The 24154-nt window shown below is 33.5% G+C and overlaps 1 long non-coding RNA gene across 1 annotated transcript; it reads right to left on the bottom strand.

Moving 5' to 3' along the window:
• Nucleotides 1–3167: 3167 nt before the first annotated feature.
• Nucleotides 3168–23795, bottom strand: LOC125964988 (uncharacterized). The gene is made up of 3 exons (XR_007478385.1): nucleotides 23333–23795; nucleotides 12078–12148; nucleotides 3168–7362 (listed from the first exon to the last, which is right to left on the bottom strand). It is a non-coding gene; the product is annotated as an uncharacterized LOC125964988 (long non-coding RNA).
• Between the last annotated feature and the right edge of the window lie 359 nt (nucleotides 23796–24154).

The following is a 24154-nucleotide window of genomic DNA, read 5'->3' as shown; positions in this document are numbered from 1 at the left end:
TTTGGTCATGTATCCTATCTTCCTTGGACTTCCCCAAATCTCATCACTGTTATTGGGCTCTATCTCCCTAGGGGTGCATAACAGGCTTTGCTTTTGTTTTCACTCCCATGAGATTTCATAGGAGGTTGGTGCTCCTCTTATTAATATTAATCTAACCTAAATGTGAATCTCGAGCATGAGTATACAGCAGGCCTACAGTGAAGTTATTTATAGGGATTCTAGACTCTGGCCATTGGTGTGAAACTTGGTACTACACTGGAAGAAAGTATTTGAGTTGTAGAGATATGAGAATCTTTTGGAATCATAGAACTTTAGAAGTGGAAGTGACTTTGGAAATCATCTTGTCAGGATTTTGTTTTTTGTTTTTTTTTAATTTTAAAGATGATCAACAGTATGAATAAATGCAACATTGGGCACAGTGGACTGTACCAAGTACTAAAAGTGAGCAAAAAAAAAAATGGTGAATGACTCTTCTGCCATGCTTAAATGTGTTAAGATGGAGAATTACACCTCCCATGAAATAGTTAAAATCACCCTGTCCTCTTTATAAATGTTGGATGAATTGATGGCTTATAAATATTGGATGAAATGATGAACATAAGAATAATACTAAAAACACATAGAAGATTATTATTATTAATAGTTGAAAATTTGTTTTGCTTTGTGAAGCCCAATGTATGTTTTCTAGGTTTTAGAACCCAAGACGAAACATACCTGGAATCCCTCAATAGAATCACATTGTTAGATTCATGTGTCTTGGGTTGACATTTTCGATGTGTTTGCACTGCTACAGTTTTTCTTTTTTTTCCATTGGTTCTGTAAGTACATAGATGATAGAATAATATTTGATCTGTCATGTTAATGAATTTGTTATATTAAAAATAAATGAATTAAAAAGGTAAGATCATTTAGAAAAAGCTGTTGCCTAGACAAAGATAATTCGGCTGGCCCTTGCTGAGTTTGGACTTCCTGTTTTACTCACTGTGTGTTAAGGACAATCCAAGTCATCAGCATTTTCTAGGTGAATGGTGGGTTGTCCATAACAGTGCCCTTTCCTTCCATTATGGTACTATATCAAATGTTTCTCCTTCAGAAATGCTATGTGATATATAACTATATATAAAATGCAATATACAGTATATTGTATATATATTTGGAATTCCAGCATTTCAAAAGGAACAGCTTGATATTTATTTATGCAAATTGTCATGGAATTAAGACTTTCTGAACACTAAAAGGCAATCTAAATTTACCAAAAAGAAAAAAAGAAAAACAAGAAAAGAATTGATTGAGTTGTTCTCTCTAGTTTGTATGATAACATTCCATGGGTCTCTGGGCCCCAACCAAGGTAAACTGAAAAAAGGATTAACTGACTATTGCAAAGGCTAATTTACAGAAACCACATGAGGAGTTCCTGAGCACAGCCCAGATAACAAAAATATTATCCACGTTGTTTACGGTGGAGTTAGTTTATTAGTTGGAGTGCTTCATTATGTATATAAGATGCCAGTGATAGTCTCCTAGTCAAAATAAACAGGCATAAAGTGTTCCACATATACAATTTGTAGTGAATAGTTACTTTGCTATTTATTTAATAATTGACCATAAATGGAGTCAAAGTGCAAAGGGAAAAACTAAAAAAGCAGTCCACTAAGGGCTTTTTGAAAGATTGATAAATAATGTGGAATCTCAATTAGGCTGTAGAAGGAATGCAGATATTAAAAATTTGGTCAAGAATCTAATTAGCTGGAGGTAATTAAACAGTCTCACACGGGGTCATTAATCTTTTCCACAGACCTTTGATGTTTTGCACACTGTCTCCTAGTCATTAATAAAATTCATAACACTCCACTTTGTGCTGTTTTATCATCATGTTTTTTCTCCGTAAGAGCATAGAGCAAGTGTCATTGTATCACAAGGGACTTACTTTAGTTAATTTCTTTTCCTCCCCCCATGCTTGTTCAGATTAACCATTTAATGATCCAAACGAAAAGCAAAGGCACATTTAAACTTGTCTTTAACTTTAGTAAGTAATACAGTTTCATAATTTTGTCATCATTACTTTAAAAAAGATGAGATCTCTATTGTTCCCATTCAAATGTTTCTTAGAAATGGTAAATTACAGTGGAAGTACATTTAGTTATCTGGAGATTTACATAGTCACATATTAAACATGTAGCTTCTCAAAAAGCAGAATAATTATTTAATTAAGGAAAACAGACTAAATGGAAATTGTAGAACACAAACTGTACATTGAGCAAGAAAAAAGCAGAATGTCATTTCAACAGTGCTTTGTTCTGATAAGTTTCAAAGTAATACCATATTCAGAACTGGCTGGGTTGTAAAAGACAAGAAAATACAAAGATTGCATTTAGAAAATATGATTCCTGTGATTGGAAGAAAATATTTTATTCATTTTCATAAATGCAATGTTTGTGTATGTGTTATTTTATTTCAGTCTTTTAACTAAATACATTGCTGAAAAAAAATGAAACCTGTTGTTTCACAGAATTGATTGCATTTGTAATAGAACCTGTTACTCCAAAAGCCATTCTACCTGTCCCCTGGTAGACTACATTGAATTACCAGAGAATGCTAAAAGAGATGAAGTAGTTCTGAACATTTGACTGCAGGGATAATGCTCTCACAATGATGGCATAAGAGAATATATAGGAAATGAGTTAGTTATCTCAGAACACCTGAAGACTTCATAAGCATTCATTTAAGAAATCAATAGAAAGGAAGTCTGCAGCATATTAAATACAAAAATCCTATTCTGTATTAATTGGTTGTTTCTGATTGGAAGGTTTTCAAACTAAACAAAAAACAAAACTACAGTTATATGTCTATTTAATAGAATAAATCTTCCTAGAAAAAAATTACTTGTTTTCTGAATTTTAGGAATTGTTAGATATTAACTCAACTTCTGATATTGTATTTTGTGTGGGTGAAATCACGACATATTTTCTTTTTAAAAAATAAATGCTCATCTTCCAAATAATTAGCATTGTTCTTTTTTAAAAGTCATTTTTTTACCTAAAATCACAAATAATATTTGCATGAAATTAAATTCTATTTCTTGAAAATATCATTATAACAAACTGGAACATTTCTATATATATACCTTTATTTATTTAAACATCAAGAGAAAATAAATACATTTAGAAAAGAAAAATGTGTCATTAGCATTATAAAGAGAAAGCTTATATGAAAGAAAAATGTCTTTGACTACTCACTAACAGTGCATTATGTAAGATTGAGACACAATCCATTAGGCATAATACGAAGAGAGAAAACATCTCAACTTCACATACAAAAGGAGTTGCTTAGAAAATCCATGTGAAATCCCCAATCAAAAATAGAAACACCCACTCACATTGATTAAAATTTAATAGTGATTTGACTAATCAGGATGTTTATTCTGAGCAATTACATAGTAAGGCTAATTGTTAAATTTGTACAGCTTTGTTATTCTCAATTCTCCAGTGACATAAATTTAAAACAGGTTGAAGTTAATGACTAAAAGAATGTAAATAAAATAGTTAAGTGTTTTAAAATATTTAAAGGGCTTAATACCACGCTGGAGTAACAAAAAATGTTTAGATCACACTGTGAACATCAGACCTCCTGTGTTAGAGTCTGCACTTTTGTTTGTGGAGCAATTAATTATCTTAGGTGAGGTCCTGAATTGGATATCTGTTTTTAAAGATATAAAGTAAATTTATACCACACAAAAATTATAAATGGAATTTATTTGACTGCATTTGCATACAATTTTAAATGGAGGAGTTTACATTTTAAATAGATATCCTTGTGCCTATGTGTTTGTGTGAGTTTTAGGTATGTAATTTTTATTGGGCATATTTCATGTAGGAGATATCGTCTATCTTAGAGAAAAAAATAACAACGGACACACATATTAATGTAATTTATCATTGTGTGGCATATAAAAGCACACATCTTAAAAAGCAGTTTTAAAATGTAATGATTTAACTGTAAATAAAAAACTATGTATTTAATAATAAATGGCATCAAAGTTGCATTTTCATGAGAAAATAAGCTCCATAAATATAAAAGCATTTAGAAGTTTGTTGTTTTAATATTTAAGTGGTTTATATGCTATATTTGTTATTAGCTAACTGGATATTAATGTCTACTTTGAATAGTCTGCTCAAAAATCTAGAAATAGATATAATTTAACAGATAAATATTTTCTTTGTTTTCTTTATGTCTATTGGTCCTAGAATTTTAATCTATTTTTTTAAGTAAAGAGGAGCGAGGGACAAAAAAGTTCAATAGTATGAGTGAGGTTCAGTACCACCGCCCAATTTCCTGGTTAACTGTAAGGTCATTCCCCAAACAGCAGGGCATAGGGGAAATATACAATTCTGGAATCATTATATCATTTCCTGTCCTGTTTCCTGTCAACTGTTCCTGCCAGAAATGGCTAATAATGACCTATTTTCACCAAGTAATAGAAGAAGCTGAAGTCAGAATTATGCTGTAGAATTAGATCTCTTTCCTCAATGTAGTTATAAAATCTGGACTAAAGAGGGCAGGAGATACTCTACAAAAAGAAATCTACAGAGGATCAAAAATAATCTCCATGAACAAATCATGCATACATTTGAGTATATGATAGTGATTTATTTTCAATAAAATCTGTATAAATGCTTTAATTTCTTTGATTCCTTGACTAACTGGAGTTTCAGCAATATTTGTAGGTATGAGCTTTCCTTACATTGAGTGTCCAGCTTACTTCACTGCATTAATATTGGATATAGAAGTTTTTAAAACATTACTTTAGATTGTAGTTTCCTTCTGGGTATATCAGAAGCAAGGAAATTAATAGTAGCCTATAACTAGGAAACATGTCTTTCATTTAGTGTAAAATATGAGGTCTATTTTAATCTTTACTCCATCCTCAAACGTATCTTTTAAAACCCATGACAACATATATCACAAATGAATCTCTCTCCAAATTAATGTGGATTTCCCTGGATATGCAAGCTAAATAGAATTCTAATTCTAATTTTCTATTCAATGCAGGAAACTCCTCTTCCCTTTTGTAAGTTTTATAAATTTATCTGGCAAAATTGAGACTCTGAAATTGGTGTACATACTGAGAAACTGATGAATGATAATGATCATCACTTGTAGGTAGGTATTCAAGAGAAATTGCTAAGAGACAAGGCATGCTAACTTCTTCCTTATTGCACACATTTTTATTTTAGTCTGTAGATATCTAGTTAATCTCACATCTCCAAAAACATTTATAGATATTTAGGTAACTAAGTAAACTGAAGAAATAGTTCTCTGAAACAAATCATACTGTATTTTGCATATGGTCAATAACCAGTTTGTTAAACTTTACAGAATACCAAACTTTCACTTGTTAAAAATGTATCCTTAGAAAAATGTTTAACAGTTATTGGGATACTTCAGTTATTCTGACAATAAATATTTTTCTAACCTAGTTTACTTTAATATAAAATTTAAATTCTGATTATGATGTTACATGAAATAATATAATTCTTGTATTGGATCTGAATGTCATTTTATTGACCAAGTAAACTTAAAACTTGAACAGCCAAAAAAAAAAAAAACAAAGTGTTTAACCTTATTGACAGGATGAAATATTCAAGTAGTTGAAGATAGTCATATATAAAGAATTTAACAGTGAGTTTAAATGTCTGGAAAATTGCTTTCATCTGGGACAAGTTTTGTAATTCCCCACCTCTCAGCACATCAGAAGTAAATATTGGTCCTGTACACTTAGATTCTCCTAAGCAGTGGACACTTCTATCAGGCAGAGACTAAAGTAAATAGAGGCTAACCTCTGCAATTTAGATGAATGCAAGACTCTGTCACCTACCAAATCACAAGAACATGGGTTCTAGGCCACACTTGCCCACACCTGTAAATAACCATTTTTTAAATACTGAATCAATGAATCTCACAGTCCTCCCTAATGTCTGTCATGTGTTTTATTTTTCTGTCTTACAAAGACCAGATTTCTGGTTATTTGGAGAATTGGGGGATAAGAGGCCATCTCTGTTACAGTGAAAATTAGCTTGCAGATAACCAGGATAATAATCAATAAACTCAGGGGCATAGGTAAATATCATTTGGCATTTATACTAAATTTCTAACAGCGAAAAGAGTATTTAATGCAAGTTTTTCCTAGTGTCTATGGTGTGCATATTGTATTCTGTAAATCTTCCAAAATGTGATATTCTGAAAATTCTACCTAATTAGTTAAAACATTCTCATAACATCTATAGATCATAAAATATTAAAAATTTGTGACTCGGATTTCTGGATGGCATGTGGGTTATTTTGTGTGTGCTGATGTCCAGGTTGTTTCTGAATGACTTGGTGTCCTGGACCTGAAACCCTCCTAGATTTGAACTTAAAAATTTAGTATCACATTTCACTGCTTTCTTCATACCTAGATGAAGGTCTTTGCCATAGCTACACTTATTGCTTTAAGTCCACATAAGGTACTTCATTATATGCAGTGCCCTCTTGAAATTTACAGGATTTTTTTTTTTTTCATTTGCTGAAAACACATTATTCCATGTGTTGAAGTTTAGTTTACTTCAGGTCAGTATTTATTGAGGGCCCACTCAGAAAGTCTGAAGACAGTAAACTAATTTGTCAGAGGAAGCAAACAGACAGTTCAGTACCTCATTTTCCTTAAAATGCAGGAATATAATCCCAGCAACTACTGCTTTATAAGACAAGGATGAGAGAGGCAGAGATGATATGGAAACAGCTTTTTTGTTTTGTTTTTTTTTTAAATCAGAAAATCAGAAGATACTCCCAGGATTGCATCTTTGATGGTCCTGGATCTATAGTGGGCAGGAACAATATTGGAAATTGTCCATGGAAGTTAGGCAAATAATGCTACTTTAAAATTAGATTCACTGTATTCTGAATAAAGCATATTGACCTGAATTTTAAACAAATGATACACTGTGTAAGAGGGAAAACATTAATCAGGGTGTTTTACTTTACTTCATGATAATTTAAGTTATATTTACCTTATAGATACAATAAAAATGTATAATTCCTAACAAGTTGATTCTTAAATAGGTGTGACTATGAAATAGCAATGATGAATTTTTTTAAAGATATACAAATTTTACAAAGTTTAGATAGGGTTAACCTTCAATATAGGTATTTTAATACTTAGTACAATCAAAATGCTAGAGCTTCATTTGTAAATTTCTTCAGATCTCATTTATCACTTTTTCTTCTCCTTTTTCTCTGTCATATAGCTGTTTTGTCCCCAGTTACTCAGCATTATAAGGTAGAGAAATCACAGGTTTTAACCTCATGGAGTATCAATCTCTTTATCTAAAAAAAGAAATAAAAATAATGCCCATTATCACAATTCACTTAGACTATAGTTTCTGGCATTAATTTTATCTCAGTTCCTTAAGAAAGCACTAGAATATTTGAACAATAGCAAGATAATTGGAAAAAATGTACAGCCACACTTTTTAAGAAGGTAACAGATCTGGATATATGAAATATGAATTATTTTTCAAAATCAGTCACAACAATTTAGAGCTCTTCCTCACATGTAGCTAATTTCCTTTGACTGGATTTGTACACAAGTTGGGGCCAGTTAACTCTAACACAAGGCTGAATTCAGTACTCCTGGCACTGTCCTTTGCTCCTTCTTCAGGCAGTCAAGATCCACCATTAAGACAAACCAAAGTGGAGGAGCCGGTATCAACCCAGGAGAACAATCAATTAAACTATTTCTAGTTAAGGAGCAGGGAGTTGTGCTGATAGCTAATTTTAGAATTAAAAATGTAGCTTATTAATTTACATTTTCCAAAACTCATGTGTATTTTTTTATGTAAAGAATACGTAGACAGAAATTCTAGTGTTTTATCTTCATCATGTCCTCTGTGAAACCAAAGAAATGGTCAGTGCATCCCCTTAATTGAATGAACTGATATAATTAATTTTAAAATGTTATTAAGGGGAGGTGACTATTCATGTTAAGATGAGAGGGCATTTGAATAAAAATAATAGCTTTTGATATTCATCTAAGCAACCTCCATCAATAGTGCTTGCCATGGAGAACAATGGTAAATGACCTCATTTTCCGTTCTTTTTGGAGATTTTTAGTCCTGTTCTTAAGTGTGTGTAACATATTTCAGAGCATCCTTTCCCTTTAGACTTTTCCATTTCACCTTCTCTTCTTCTTCATTCTTCTTTTGACTGCCTTTGAATTTTCCCCTGAACTTTGTTCTTTCAGTGAACTTTTAACCCACTATTTGAACTCCAATTCCCTAAGAAGACTCATTAACTTTATAACTGGGATTAGAATACAAAACAAATGTTGGTTCCAGGGAATTGTTCTAATTTCTTTTCACTCTACCCCAAGCTGTCACTTCAAAGCATGTGCTTGAAATACGTCACGTAAAACAACAAAACAAGAATTTAGCTGCTTTAGTCTTTTAAATTTATAATATAGCTTTGTGGGAAGCAATGAAATATACATATTGGAGATGTCTTACAGCACCTGAGGAAAACATAAATTCAGACTTTGAATGAGACATTACTTGGTCTTGGTAGATTTGTTCTATATGGTTAACTGGGTTAATTTCATTTTTGACAATTATTTAAAAATTTTTTAAATGAAATCTTTACAGAGAACAGTTAAATTTAACAATTTATTATAATGACTTCTTAACTAGAGTAGAAAGATTTACTTTTTAGCCATAATTTTTAAGGAAAAATAAGCTTTAACATCATTCTGTATGCATGGATTTGTGTTCATCAAATTGGTCTCCTGCTTCTTTTTTATTATCAAGTGACAGATTCATTATGTGAAAGTATTCTGTAAATTTAAGTTCTTTTCACGTAATGAAGTATTTTCAATTAAAGAAATATTTTAATTAAGAAATATTTAGACTTTCAATTATATATATATTTAACTGAAGTATAGTTGATTTACAATATTATATTAGTTTCTGATATACAATATAGTAATTGAATGTTTTTGTAGTGGGTTAAAACATACATTTAATGTTGAGAAAGTAGGTGGGAAAAAATTCCCCTACTGTATGTAGATTTTTGTTCTTCTTTTAAAAATGTTGTAGTTTATATACTCTACTGGAAAATACAGCCCTAATGTCATATAAGAAGAATAAAGCATGTTACCTAGAGTATGAAAATCTTACAGAATGACCTCTAAGGTTATAGCTCAGAAACAAGAGGCCAGATTGCCACTAAACTAGCAGTCTTTCATATGTTCCATATGTCATGTGGAGAGACATGAGTAGTTGTGCCTCAGTAATTATATGTGATTAAGTTATATTCCCTGGAGTATAAAATTTGGACCTATTTGGGGGATAAATTTAAAAACTGGTCTACTTGATAATGTTCTATGTTTTTGCTTGATTTTCTCTTTCATGATATTTACCAATTGTTCTTGAATGTCACCATATGGATGAAACACTGAATAAAACTCTCAGTTTGGTACTGTGCCCATTAAACAAACATACATGGTTTTGAGTCAATCTAGGGTCAAATGGGCTAGGACATTTGCAACAACAAAGTAATACACTAATAATTCCCATAGCTGCCCAGGGATTGGGAATAGTAGAGAAATATGAGTATTTCTAAGAGATTAATCACATTACTGAGCACTTGGTATGAAAAAACACACTGACGATCAGATTAGATGCTGGTATATACGGGCTGAAAATTGTTCAATCCTCAGAGGATTAGGCAACCTGAAATCTCTTATAGACTAGCACTGATCACTGGGGAAGTAACTGATCCTTAATATAGAAATACCTAGTTTAGAATTAATTATTTTTCTTATAACAAGTAATATTATCACACTGTTTTTAAAACATGGAAAATATCCATAAATGCACAGAGTTTAGAAGTACCTTATTTCTCTTATGTTCAAGATAGTGTTATACTTGGTAGGTAGTAGAAGGGCCAATACAATGTACATACACATACAGCAAAATAAAACACAAATGATCATGTCTGGCATATGATGCTCTAGAACAAATGGACGTCAGAGACAGGGGAGTCCAAATGATGCATATTTTGAGGAAATATAAATTCAGCACTAAAAAAGACAAGCAAAAATTTGACAGGAAATAGAGCCAAGTTTGTTGCAGGACCACAGATCTTTAGGAAAGTTGAGGAATATTTAAGGGACCCTCTGTCAACCTTAGTACCATTTTGTCTCATGCTCCAGGGATGGTATAGATTACTGGGTATTCATCTGATTTAAAAGAGCTGCTATTTAGCCAACTTGAAGATGGCTAAAGAATTTACTTTGAATCATTGGGTTTAACCTATTCTGTAGCAAGTGCGGACAAACCCTGCAACACTGTGAAACTTTAGTGTGAAAGGACAAAGGAGCTTGAAATTTCATCCATTTTGTTGAAGGGTCTTAAACTTTGAGAATCAAGGTAGTTTTTAATCCATTTCACCTGTATTTCTTTCTCTCCTTGTACACACATATATGGTGTGGCTTGAGAGTTTCTCTTAAGCTGCAATTACTTTGGGACATATTCTCTTAAATTCAAGAAATAGAAGTAGAAAATCAGGCTTGAATTCCTGGCTCTATGCCAATGACTAATAGTTCTCTTCAGCTCTTTTCTGTGCTACTTCTATAACTGGATAGCTGATGGTGAATTTTAATGGCTGTTTTGGGGCTTGGGAAAAATTATATATAATATATATGGAAAAGAAAGCAATTAAGGACAGGAGATTGTTGAAAGCTTTACTGACTTTCAAGCTGTGAAAAGAAGAGGCCAAGATACCTTATGCTTTTGATGCCTGAGAGCCGTGAACCAAAAAGGGAAAGGAGAAAAACATACTCACACGTTGGGACTCTGATTTGAAATCCCTTTTCTTCTTTCCATCTATGGGTACCCAAATAGGGTCAAAAAGCCAGCACCTCAGTTATTTTGCTGAAAGGGTAACAAATGTCTCAACTTTCAGCACACATTCCCACCATAAGTGAAAACTAAGTAAGTTGAGCTTCAAATCACTAATGCTTTCTTCCTGTTACAACTGTCGCCTCATGGTGAACTTTAGAAACAGGTTCGTATTTTTCATAATAATTTTCCCCTGACATAAGTGGTAGATAATTAAACTAAATTCTTCCCGTCAAGAGTCAGGGTTTTTCTGCAGTGGAATAAATCAGATTGGTTTGAAATCTGATCCAAGGTTCAATCAAATGTTATCTCTTCTTTAAAAAATGGTATCCATGTCAGTCATTGCATGTATTGTTTGCATTTAGGAGAAGCTATGAGCTCATGTTATGACCAATACTATCATCTTGTGAAATCGCAAGTGTGTCTTGATTTTTTTCAACTTTAAGAAAAGGAAAACAATTCTCTCTATGTGCCTCATGAAACTCTTTCAGCACCACCATTATAAATCTTAGATGGAATAGAATTGAGATTAGTCAGAATAGCTACTTATGGACAACTGCCAAACATCAAAGCAAGGCAAACAAACTATATAAATTCTGTAAACACACTAATTTGGATTTGTAAGAACAATTTCAGTCTTTTAAGTAGGAAAAAAAGTCTTGTAGGATAGATTTCAAATATTGTTGGGACTAAATATGGTAGAATAAGGTGTAAAAATTATCACAAATTTTATTAAGAATTTATTAAAAGTGTGGAGGATGTATATCTATACTACTTCTAAAATAAATCTATTACTGATTCCATACAGTCAAAACTTTTTCTGATGCTCAAAAATGTTTAAGTTTGCAGTATATTTGAGTTGTCCATACTATGTTTCACAATTCCATACACATGATCGTCTGATCCATGGTTTATATTTATTATAGACCTGTTTACACATCATACTGTCATTCCAATTAAAAAGATATTAATCCTGTTTGCAGAAAGTAAAATCATGATATTGAAAATAAAAGCCAAGAAAAGCAATAAAACCCCAAATTTACGTTATTTTGCTATTTTTCTGATTTGTGTGTTACCATTAATTTTTAAAACTTTGTTCACAGCTCTGTTTCCTTTGGACTCCTAAACATGTTATTATGTGCTTACCTCATCACTGAAGAATGGTAAATCTCTAATCTCACTCAATTTAGTGCTTTTCCATTCTGGTACTAAATTGTCTGAAAGAAAGCAAACACCCAGTCACTATAATAACTTAATTTTTTACAGTAGCATACCTTTTCTGAGCAAGTTTTATATGTTATCTTACTTTATCCTTATTTTTTAATTCTGTAGGTAGGTGGTAAAAGCAATTATGGTTAGTTGGAAAAACGGAAACTGGTACATAAAAGGCACGTGACATTCCTAAAATCACAGAAGTAGTTTCTTATTTTTAAGAACACATTTTTATTCTGTACAAATTAAAATAAGTACCCTGTTTATTTAATCCCTCTGCCAAGGTAGGCATATTATCTTCATTTTATATTTGAGGAAAAAAGAGCTTAGCGTTATTCAATTTGCCCAAGTTTATGCAACTAGCAATATGAGATTCTAACCTGGCTAAGGCTGATTTTAAAGGCTATTCTTCTTTAAATATATATAGCCTTTAATTGGTCTAGTTTTTGTGTTCCAAATAGTTCTTTCAGCTAGTCATAGCTTCCCATTTTTTGTGTGGCAATTATGACTCCTACCCAATTAATAGAACTCAGTTTAATAAAATCATAAATATTTGTAGAGAAATAATTCTTCCAGATGATTAATTTTTTTTAATTTATGTTCTACTAATTGTCACATTACAAAAATCTGAGTGGTCTTGGTAAAGAAGTATTATGTCTGGTGCATAATGGGTTGCTATCATTGAAGAAAGGAAAAATAAAGCTAATTAGAATAAAATTTCAAGCTAAGTTTGGGATATTTTTATCTTATTAAACATAAATTATGTGTGCCCAATATTCACATAAAATATAAAATACAATAATAAAATAATATTCTTTTAACAACTAACCATGTTAGGAAATCATATGCATATTATTGATATCTATGTGTTCCTTGCTCCAATTTATTCTCCATCCTCTTTCTGCAAAAGTATACTATAATCCTATATTTAGTATTAATCTATCTCACTTATGGCTATATAAATCAAAATATGTGTATTTGTCAACAAACAGCATGTAGTGTTATGTTTTATATTTCAAAGTATAAAACCACCCTTTCAAAGCATAAGAATACATGGCCTGCCTTAGACTCAGGTTGAATGAGGGTAACAGATAAAAGGTCCTGACCCACATCATCAGCTGAGTAACCTATCTAGTAACAAGCAGCAGCAAAGTGTATCAACAGAGGGAGGACAAGAGAGTGGGGAGACCACATCTGTGGCACAGCATGTAGTTAAGGGTAAAGCTGAGGATAGAGCAAGGACAATGAGAAAATCCTTCTAACTCTGGAGCCATCACCCTAAGTTCAACCAATAGAATCTCACCACTAAAGAAATTTGAAGCCTGTTGTGTCCTTAAGTTATCATAGCAAGATAGATAGATAGATAGAGAGAAAGAGAGAGAGAGAGAGAGAGAGAGAGAGAGAGAGAGAAACCAGCTAAAACCCCATACCAACAGCCTGGTAGAAGAGATATGCCCATTGCAGGAATGAATACTATTTTCTTCATTCTCTACTTTTTTATACCTTATCATTAACATTTAATAAAAATTACAAGACAAAAAAAGGAAGAAACATTTAAAAAATTTTCTTCACCCACTGTGAAGAGAGAAAGTTATAAGGTCAGACAGATATTATCCAGATATTATTGAACTGAATAACCATGAGTGATATGTTAAAGGATTTCACAGAATGGGCAATATGAAGGAATAAATGGGGAATTCAACAGAGAGTTGAAAACTAGAAAAAGAGTTAAATTAAAAAATAGAAATGAAAAGGCAACAAAAGTGAAAAATGACTTCAAAGAGCTCACTCTCAAAACAGCTGAAGAAGGTAATCAAAATTGAAAGTTAACCAATAAAATTATCAAAATACAATCACAAAGAAAAAACAGAGCATCCAAAAACTGTAATGAGATGAAAAAACAAACAAACAAAAGCATACACAGCTGTAATACAATATCAAATAGTCTAACACACATTATTAGAGTCTCACAAGGAAAGGAGAGAAAGAACATGGAAGAAGAAAGGTTTGAGAAATAGTAGCTAAGAAATGTCCAACAATAATGAAAGGTATTAAAACACAGAGCTGAGAAGCTCAGGGAAACCCAAGCAGGATAAATAAGAAGACACACATACACACTCTTAGAAACATAATATTCAAATTTTCAAATTGCTTAAAAAAGGAAAAGATAAAAGGAACACCTTGCAAGCAGCCAGAGAGAAAATGAAAATAAGAAATGCAGCTGACTTCTTCTTAGAAACTATGCAAACCCAATGACAATAAATGAATATTTAAAGTACCAACATGAAAAAAAACTATACCTAGTCAATTCAAAATTCTATACCTAGCAAAAATATCTTTCGAAAAATAAAGGGAAAAATGTAAACTATTATTTATTTGTTATTTTGCTTACATATTCTTATGTTACTTGTTTATGGGAACTCATTGTTATGTTTTTGAGACTTCTGTGTTGTTATACATAACTGGTTCATCTAGTTTGTCTATCATATAACATTTTTTATATATATGAACTCAATTTTAAAATCCAGTTTTTGCTGATGGACATTGAGTTTTTTATAATTTTTCTCTATTCTAAATATTACTGGAGTAGCATTCTTAATAAGTATCTTCTGGTAATTAATGCATGAGATTTTCTCTATGGTGAAAGACTAAGTGTGGAATTTCTAGTTAAAGTGTAAGTATTATAAATGTTTGACTTTAATAGATAATAACAATTTGCTTTGCAAAGTGTTTAAACAATTTACATTCCCACTAGCAGTGTACAATAATGTCAGTTATAGTTATCCTAAATTCTTTTCACAATGTGTAACATCAGGATTTTTAACATTTTGTTACTTACTGAAAATACAGATTCATTCTCACTGTCATTTTTACTTACAGTTTCTTGATTACTAGTGAGGTTGCAGGGGTCTTTTTTATGTTTATTGGGAATGTAATTTCTTCTGTGTATCAACTATTTTAATATTTTATCATTTTTTCTAATAAGTTTTCTTTGTCTTATTAATTGGACAGAAGTTGTCTTCTATATAGTAATCCTCTGGATTGTAAATAGTTTTTATGCAATCTATCTTTTCATGTTTTTGTGAAGTTTTTTGATGCGTGGGATATCCTTATTTCATATAACTCAATGTATCAGTCTTTCACTCTTATGGTATTTAGTATTTAGGTCTTATTAAAAACTTGACCTCTATTTTGTAGTCATAAAAACATTTTTTCTTGATGTTTCAAATTTTACCTTTAAATCTTAGATCTTATGTCTAGTATTTATTTTCATATACTATGTAACGTAGTGAGTAAATCTTTATTTTCCTTATGACAAGCTCTCCCAAAATCATTAGACCATTTATTCGCCACTAAGTTTTCAGTTTTATGAAGGTTTTAAGGAAATGTAACAAAATGCACATGTTTAAATTGTATAAACTGATAAGTTTATATATATATATGCACTCATAAAATCGTCACTACAATCAAGAAAAAGAACCTGTCTCCCCAAAATTCTTCATGTCCCTTTGTACTCTCTCTCTCAAGACCATCATTGTCCATTCTGCCCCTAAGCAACCACTTCATATACTTTTTTCTGTTTCCCAATTTCTATCTTATCTTCTGGGAAGCTCATTATGTGTATATTAGGCTGCTTGAAGTTGTCCTACAGCTCATTATGATCCGTTCATTTATTTTCAGTCCCTTTTATCTGTGTCTCATTTTGGACACTTTTCATTGCTTTATCTTCAGTTTCACTAATCTTTTCTCTTGCAAGTCTAGTCTGCTGTTAATCTCATTCTCTGTGTTCTTTAATCTCATTCATTTTTCATCTCTACAAATTTGATTTGGTCATATTTTATATATCTTTTATGTCTGAATTTAACGTGGTCAATCTTTAACTTCTTGAACATTTGGAGTATATAATTCATATTTTTTGTTTTAATGTTCTTAACTAATAATTAATTTCTATTGAATAACTTCTCTTTATTATGGGTCATATTGTTTTATTTCTTTGCATGCCTGGAAATTTTTTATTTGATTCTAAATATTGTAAACTTTACCTTGTTGGGTGCCAGGTATTTTCATATTCCTACAAATACTATTAAGCTTTTGTTTTTGGTATGCAGCTAAGTTACTTGAAAATACTTTGCTCCTTTCAAGTTCCTTTATTTAAGTTTACTGTTAGGATCAAGATAAGGGAAGCCTATATCCTTGGCTAAATTTGACTTACTATTAAGCCATACTTAAGTAGACTCCCTGACTCCCTGGTTTTTCATTAATTACAAGGTTTTTCCATTCTGGTTGGTGGAAAACACAAACTAGTTCTAGTCTCTGTCCAGCTCTAGGGATTTTTTTCCCTCTAATCTTTTTAGATGTATATTTCTGGGACCTCAGGAAATTTCTGTTCAGAAAGTCTAATCAGTACTCAGCTGAAGACTTGAGAATGACCTTCTATAGACCTATAGAACTTTATCTTTTGTATCATTCTCCTTTCTGGTCCTCTGACCTATGAACTCAGACTGCTTTGGTCGCTTAGGACTCACAACTTTATTTCTTCAAGTCAGGGAGACTTCTAGGATCTACTAGGGTCTCCTTTGGTTTCTGCTTTTGTTTTTGTTTTTTGCTGCCTCTGTGACTTACATATTTTCTCCAGGCAGTAAGTTTAGACAATCAAAGGGCTCACCTTGTTTGTTTCCTCTTTCTCAGTGATCAATTTCCTGCACTGCCTAATGTCTGAAAGTAGTTTTCTCATAAATTTTTCAGTGTTATGGTTGTTTTAGGCACAGAGGATAAATCCACTCCCTGGTACTGTTTCTTAGCCAGGAGTGGAAGATTGCTCATGTTTAAAGTTTCTATATACGTATGGTGTTCTGTTCTGATTCATTGATCCCTTTATGTATCTCTACATAAATTCCACACTCTCTTCATACTATAGATTTATAAATATATTTGTAACTTATAGAGAAAATTTCTTCACTTTCATTTTCCTTCAAACTTTGTTTCATTGATTCATAACCCTATTGTTTTTATATAAAATTTAAAGTTAGTTTATAAAAAAATTCCCATTGTAATTTTTTTTGGAATTACATTGAATTTAGAGATTAATTTGAGGAAGTTAAAAATATGAAAAATTCCCATTCATGAACATGGTTTTTCTTTCCACTTATGTAGGTCTTCTTATCTTTCAATAAATTTGTAAATTTTTTCTATAAAATTTCTGAATATTTTTCTAGCATTTATTACTTATTATTATATATTACTTTGAAAATTCTCCATGCATTTCAATTACAATTTCTAATTGTTTTTTGTCTGAAGGAACAAGTTTAATTTTTGATTGTAGGCCTAATAGAAAACTGCTAAATTTTCTTATTAACCTAGTAATCTATATAGATGATTTTATCCTCTATGAATAATGACATGTAATTATTTCTTTCCATATATATTCACTTTCTTTTTTCTTACAGTGTTTGTTACACTAAATAATGGTAGCAGAAATTCTTTTCTTGTTTCTTTAATATCTGAATTTAATTAGATATGTTACTAGATTATCTAGAATTTACATAGGCTCATACTTTTATGATAAATCCAACCTGATTAATTTAAAAAATAAATTGCTAGACTTAAACTGAAGATATCTCACATAGAGTGGCAGCCATGAGTATACCTACAGACCTCCAACTTCCAGGGAACAATATTGTCTAAAGGTTGAGTTGCACTCTGAAATTCATTGCCTCATTTGTAACAAGCACAGGCTTCACATAGGCCACAGGTTCTTACCAACCAATGATTAGTGTAGCAGGGATACAATCATAACACTGGACCAATCTTGGAAACAGGAGACTCCTCTGATGGTGGACTTTGGCTCAAACTCTCCCTGAAATTCTTGCCAAACCATTCTTATACTTCCTGGTATTATATGATGCTTTCATCCAACCTTCCTTCCCTATCTCCTTCACTCAGGATCAGCCTTTCCTATTTTCATCCTTGTTTTCTCTCACAGACATTTCCCCTATTGAAATTCTTGTATGTTTAATCCCATCTTGATGCCTGCTTCTTGGAAGACCTAAATTTAATAAAAATGGTACTGCTACTGGGATAGTCTGAGAAAGGAGGCTACAAGATTGGGATTTGGGAATGACTCATTCACAGGCAGGATGGCAATTTGGTTGGTAGGCAGGGCATGCAGTTTACTTAGAAAAATGTGGTGCTTCAGTTGCTGAAAATTTTACCAACAGTAATCTGGGAAATTTTCTCCATAGAGGGAATACAGTGGTAGGTATAAAGTGTGGAAAGTTGAAATATATAGGAGTAACAATGCCTACAAAGACAGCAGAGTTGGCTGGTTACTGCTGTGATGTATTTAAGCCCTGTAGAGGATAATGAAAGACTGAGACCTCTTAACAAGCAGTTAATGTAAGAATCACAGAAGACATTATCTCCAGCACTGGAAGGGCTGACACAGATGAGCAGCAGACTGAAGACCTAATTGTAAGAGCTCAAGCACTCTAAAGACATTTGACTGCTCAGCAAAGCAGATCTGTTATGTGAAGGGTGAGAGGAATCTGATATCCTGAAATATGATAAGGAGATACAAGTTGGGATATCCCCAAGGATATTGACTCTGCAACTTGCCTGGACTTTTCAGGCTTCCAGAAATGGTCCATCCTTTTAAAAAAATGATGTAGCATCTAGCTGTGCTGGAAGATTCTGCAGAAGTCTCTCTCCCACAGACAAAAGGTGGCCCCTCAGGAGCTGTTCCTACCTGCTCTCATTGCTGCCAGGCCAAAAAAAAACAACAACCTAGGGTTAAATCGCAGCATAATTTGCCTTGAGGATGTGCTGGGCTTGATAAGGGAGGATAGAGATTATAACTCTAAATAATTGCAAGGTTTACGTAGCATGTATTGACAGGGATGAAGAAAGTCCTCCTAAGACTGGTTCTTCAAGGCTACTTGACCAAGAGGATCAGAATATAAGATTAGATCAGCAAGATTTCATTGAATTAGGGACACTTTTTCAGGACACAGAATTTAGCACATTGAGAAAAACCCCACAGGATGGGGTCAAACTTGCCATTTGGGTTGCTCTTAGAATCTTGGAAAAATAATGGTCAGCTTTCAGTGAAGTGGAAATGTCTATGTTACCCTGAGAGATGGTAGAAAAAATAATAGGCTGGGGTAGGTGGAAATGCTAGAATGACTATATTATGTAAGGGCAGAAGATTCACCAAAAATTATGTTCAATGGGAGGACTGAGTGGATGCAACGTTCACTAAGGAATTCATAAGGAATATGCTGATAATAGAGGCACCTGCATCACTGATAAGTTTGTTGATGGTTCTCCTCTGCAGGCGAGGATAGTTGGAAAGGCAGTCAGATAAAGCTGTGCTTGTTAACATCCATGATAACAAAGTAATAGAGGGGAAGTAATTGTGCTTAAATACGAAGAGTCAAGAGGACACAATTACCATAAAGACCGGAAAGATTGTAGAGACATCTTTATGGAAAAGGATCATAGAACATCTAGGGAATAAAGTGATAGGTGTCCAACAAGAGTGTTGCTTAACATCTTTGATCAATAAAACAAAACAAAAGGGCTTCCCTGGTGGTGCAGTGGTTGAGAGTCCGCCTGCCGATGCAAGAGATACGGGTTCGTGTCCCGGTCCGGGAAGATCCCACGTGCCGCGGAGCGGCTGGGCCCGTGAGCCATGGCCGCTGAGCCTGCGCGTCCGGAGCCTGTGCTCCGCAACGGGAGAGGCCACAACAGTGAAAGGCCCACGTACCGCAAAAAAAAAAAAAAAAAGAATGGAGGATGAGGAGGGTGAGATCAGTCTCCTAAGTTAAAAGTCATGGTCCTTTGCTCAGTTTCTGAATATGAGCCAGTTTTCATACGCAGAGTCCACTGGATCTCTAGAAGGAAGGACCCGGCAACACCATGGCAGGTATATAAAATGATGATTACCCCATTCTTACCCAAAGGAGCCTCAGTACTTATCATTTATTTGGGTAACTATACATTGGAAAAGGAGGAATGTCCAGACATTTCAAGGATTATTGAACATATGTTCTAAGGTGACATTTTTATCTGGATACCCAAAGAACTATCATAGTTCCCCTAGAATGGGGACCTATAGGAGGTAGATAATAAATATAGTATTTATTTCCAGTACTCACACTGGACTGCAGTAAGTCCTCCTTCCACTAAACCCACTGGATCCACCACCTATATACTGGTATTTCCTCAATCCTTGAAAACTTAATTAGAACCTATGTGCTTATCAGTTAGTGTAACCCTATATTGGGCCACTAATCTGTTGAGAAAGAGTGATCATAGTGGGGAAGGTCAAATGGAATACTCTAAGACTATCCAGATCCCTCCCTTTCCCAAGAGAGTAAATCAAAAACAGTACTGTGAATGATGTCACAAAATATCGTAGAGTAGGGAACTCCACTGAAACAACCATGAACTGGCAAAGATGGACATAATTGATTTTTCAGAACTCTGAAATTTAATCCAAAACTTACAGCAATCAGAGGACTACTTAATAAGACGGATATAGACCCAAAACCATGGAAGGAGGCGGCAAAAAGAGGAAGTCTCTTTTTTTAGGAATAAGCGCTTAGAGGCCCTCACATACACCATGGGAAGAGGGAGGACAACGTTCATGCCCAGAACCAGACACATGCATAAAGAGATCTAGGAATACCTCTAGGCTGGCACCCTTGACTGATCTGCAGGTTCCAAACAAGCAGGAGGTGCAAGAAAAGGCAAAGCTGTAGACAGCCTGTTTAGCATTGAAGGGATGTTCCAGTTTGTATCAACGCTATGATTGATTGGAAGGGTAGAATTCTTTTCTTTCTCTTTTTGGCTTCAAGCATTTAAGAAAATCTCTGCCTGGCCACTGGCTAACCACTGAGTTAAAGGAATAAACACTTTAGTGACTGCCAAATGCAGTGAATATATTCTTTGAAAAATTGTTTAGAAAAGTCACGACAAAAGGACAGCACTGAACAATCAACAACAGGAAACTCTGGGGAAATTTTACAGAAAAACAAATTGACAGAAATGTGTCCCTGAGGAAGCCCAGACATTGGACATACTAGACAAAATTTTAAGTCAACTGTCTTAAATGTGCACAAGGAGCTAAAGGAAACCATGGGCAAAGAAGATGGACAGGGAGTCATGGCTTACCAGAGTACAGAATTAAGTGCTTTATCATGGGAGCCAGTGCCAGGGTAGGAAAACCTGAATTGACAAATTGCTAGAAGCTTAGTGAGGACACCTCTGAGGGTTAAAAACTCCAGGAAAAACCAATCATAAGGGTGTCCCCACATTATTATGAGATTTATCTTCAAGAGCTTCACCAGGTTCCTACAGTAAATATTGGAGAAAAATCCCCTCGTCCTTCCTGGAGGGGGAGAGGAAAAAAAGCATTTTGAAATAAACCACAGCACTTTTCTAAATAAGGCCTGCCCTCATGGGAATCCAGTTAATCAGAGACTAACCTGTTGGGGTATTATCAGACACTAATTGATTTGGAGGAATGAAAATACTCAACTCCATCCTACTCTAGCCTTCTATATGGGAGAAGGGAATAGCCAACTCCTCTATCCATCCTGTTCCACCTAAGGTGGGCGATAGAGACTGAGAAACACTTACGAAGTTCACAGTCCACTGACATGGGCTCACCAAAAAGAATGAGACCTAATCATAGGACTACAGAACTCTTCCCCCACCCCCACACCTTACCCCCAGATTATTAATGGTCTCTTTATATAATTTTCTTTTACCCAATACAACATGTCCAGCTATCAAGAAAAAAATCACAAGGTTACCAAAAGGCAAAAAAAAAAAGAAAAACATAATTTGAAGGGACAGAACAAGCATCAGATCCAGATATGTCAGGAATATTAGAATTATCAGATGGGTAATTTAAAACAACTATGATTAATGTGCTAAAGGCTCCTAATTGATAAAGTACACAATATACAAGAGCATATGGGCAATGTAAGCAGAAAGATAAAAATCCTAAGAGCCAAAATGAAATGCTATAGGTAAAAACACTGTAACACAAATTAAGAATGACTTTGATGGACTCATTAGTAGACTAGACTCAGGTGAGGAAAGAATCTCCGAGCTAGAGTCAGTAGAACTCTTGAAAACTGAAAAGATAACGAAGAACTTAAAGGAATAGAACAGAATATCCAAAAACTATGGTACAACTACACAAGGTATATATACTTGTAATAGGAATACCAGAGAAAAGATATAAAATAATAGAACAAATATTTTAAATAATAATGACTGAGAATTTCCTCAGACTAATATCAGACACCAAACCACAGACCCAGGAAGCTCCAGAGGACAGCAGACAGGATAAACATCAAAAATAAATAAATAAATAAAAATACATCTAGCCACACCATACTCAACATATAGAAAATTAAAGAGAAAGGAAAAGTCCTGAACGAAGTCAGAGGAACAAAGCACCTTACCTATAAAAGAGCAAAGATAGGATTTTATCCAACTTACCTCAGAAATCATTCAAGCAAGAGCAGAGTGGAGTAAAATTTTTAAAGGGTTGAGTGAAAAAACACTAACCAAGAATTCCCAAAATTATCCTTCAAAACTTAAGGAGAAATAAAGACTCTTTCAGACAAACAAAAATTGAGGAAATTTGTTTCTAGTATACCTGCCTGCAAAGAAATGTTAAAAGAAGTTCTTTAGAGAGGCAGAAAAGAATATAGGTTAGAAACTCAGTTCTGCATAAAATAAGGAAGACCATTTCAGAAGGAATAAGAGAAGGTAAAATAAAAACTTTTTTTTCTTATTTTTAACTAATCTAATAAAGACCATATATAAAAGCTCAGAGCTGATATCATACTCAGTGATGAAAACCTGAAAGTTTTTCCTCTAGAACCTGGAATAAGACAAGGATGACTGCTTTCACCACTTTTATTCAACATAATACTGGAATTCCTAGCCAGAGAAATTGGGAAAGAAAAGAAATAAAAAGCATCATAATTAGAAAGAAGTAAAATTACCTGTTTGCAGATAACATGATCTTTTATGTACAAAAACCTAAAGATTCTCCCCCAATCTATTAAAACTAATAAATGAATTTAGCAGTTTCAGGATACAGATCCACACCTAGAAATCAGTTCAATTTCTATATACTTCAATGAACAATATAAAAAAGAAATTACAGGGCTTCCCTGGTGGCGCAGTGGTTGAGAAGTCTGCCTGCCGATGCAGGGGACACGGGTTCGTGCCTTGGTCCGGGAGGATCCCACATGCTGCAGAGCGGCTGGGCCCGTGAGCCATGGCCGCTGAGCCTGCGCGTCCGGAGCCTGTGCTCCGCAACGGGAGAGGCCACAGCAGTGAGAGGCCCGTGTACCGCAAAAAAAAAAAAAAAGAAAGAAAGAAATTACAGAAACAATTCCATTTACAATGACATAAAAAATATATATATAGCAAAAACCCAAAAAAGCAAGAGACTTGTACACTAAAAGCTACAAAAAGTTGTTGAAAAAACTTAAAGAAGACCCCAATAAATAGAAACACATCCTTTGTTCATGGATTAGAAGACTTTATGTTGTTCAGATGCCAGTACTCTCCAGAGTGATCTACAGATTTAATGGAATAGATTTATTCCAATCCCAACATTGTTTATTACAGGAATAGAAAATTCCATCTAAAGTTCACATGGAATTTTAAGGGACCCCAAACAACCAAAACAACCTTTAAAGTCAAGAACAAAGTTGGAGGTCTCACATTTCCTAATTCCAAAACTTAATACAAAGTTACAATAATCAAAATACTGCGGTACTGGCATAAAGACAGACATACAGACCCATGGAATAGAACAGAGGGTCCAGAAATAAACTATCAAATATATGGTCAAATGATTTTTGGTAAAAGTGCCAAGATCATTCAGTGGGTAAAGAATAGGCTTATCAATGCAAGGGGCTGTATATTTACATGCAAAAGAATGGAGCTGGACTCTTATCTCACACAATATACAAAAG

The sequence above is a fragment of the Orcinus orca genome, chromosome 7 (genome assembly GCF_937001465.1).
Source record: "Orcinus orca chromosome 7, mOrcOrc1.1, whole genome shotgun sequence".
Taxonomy (NCBI): Eukaryota; Metazoa; Chordata; class Mammalia; order Artiodactyla; family Delphinidae; genus Orcinus; species Orcinus orca.
Note: the sequence above shows the minus strand (reverse complement) of the source record. Positions and strands in the feature narration are given on the sequence as shown.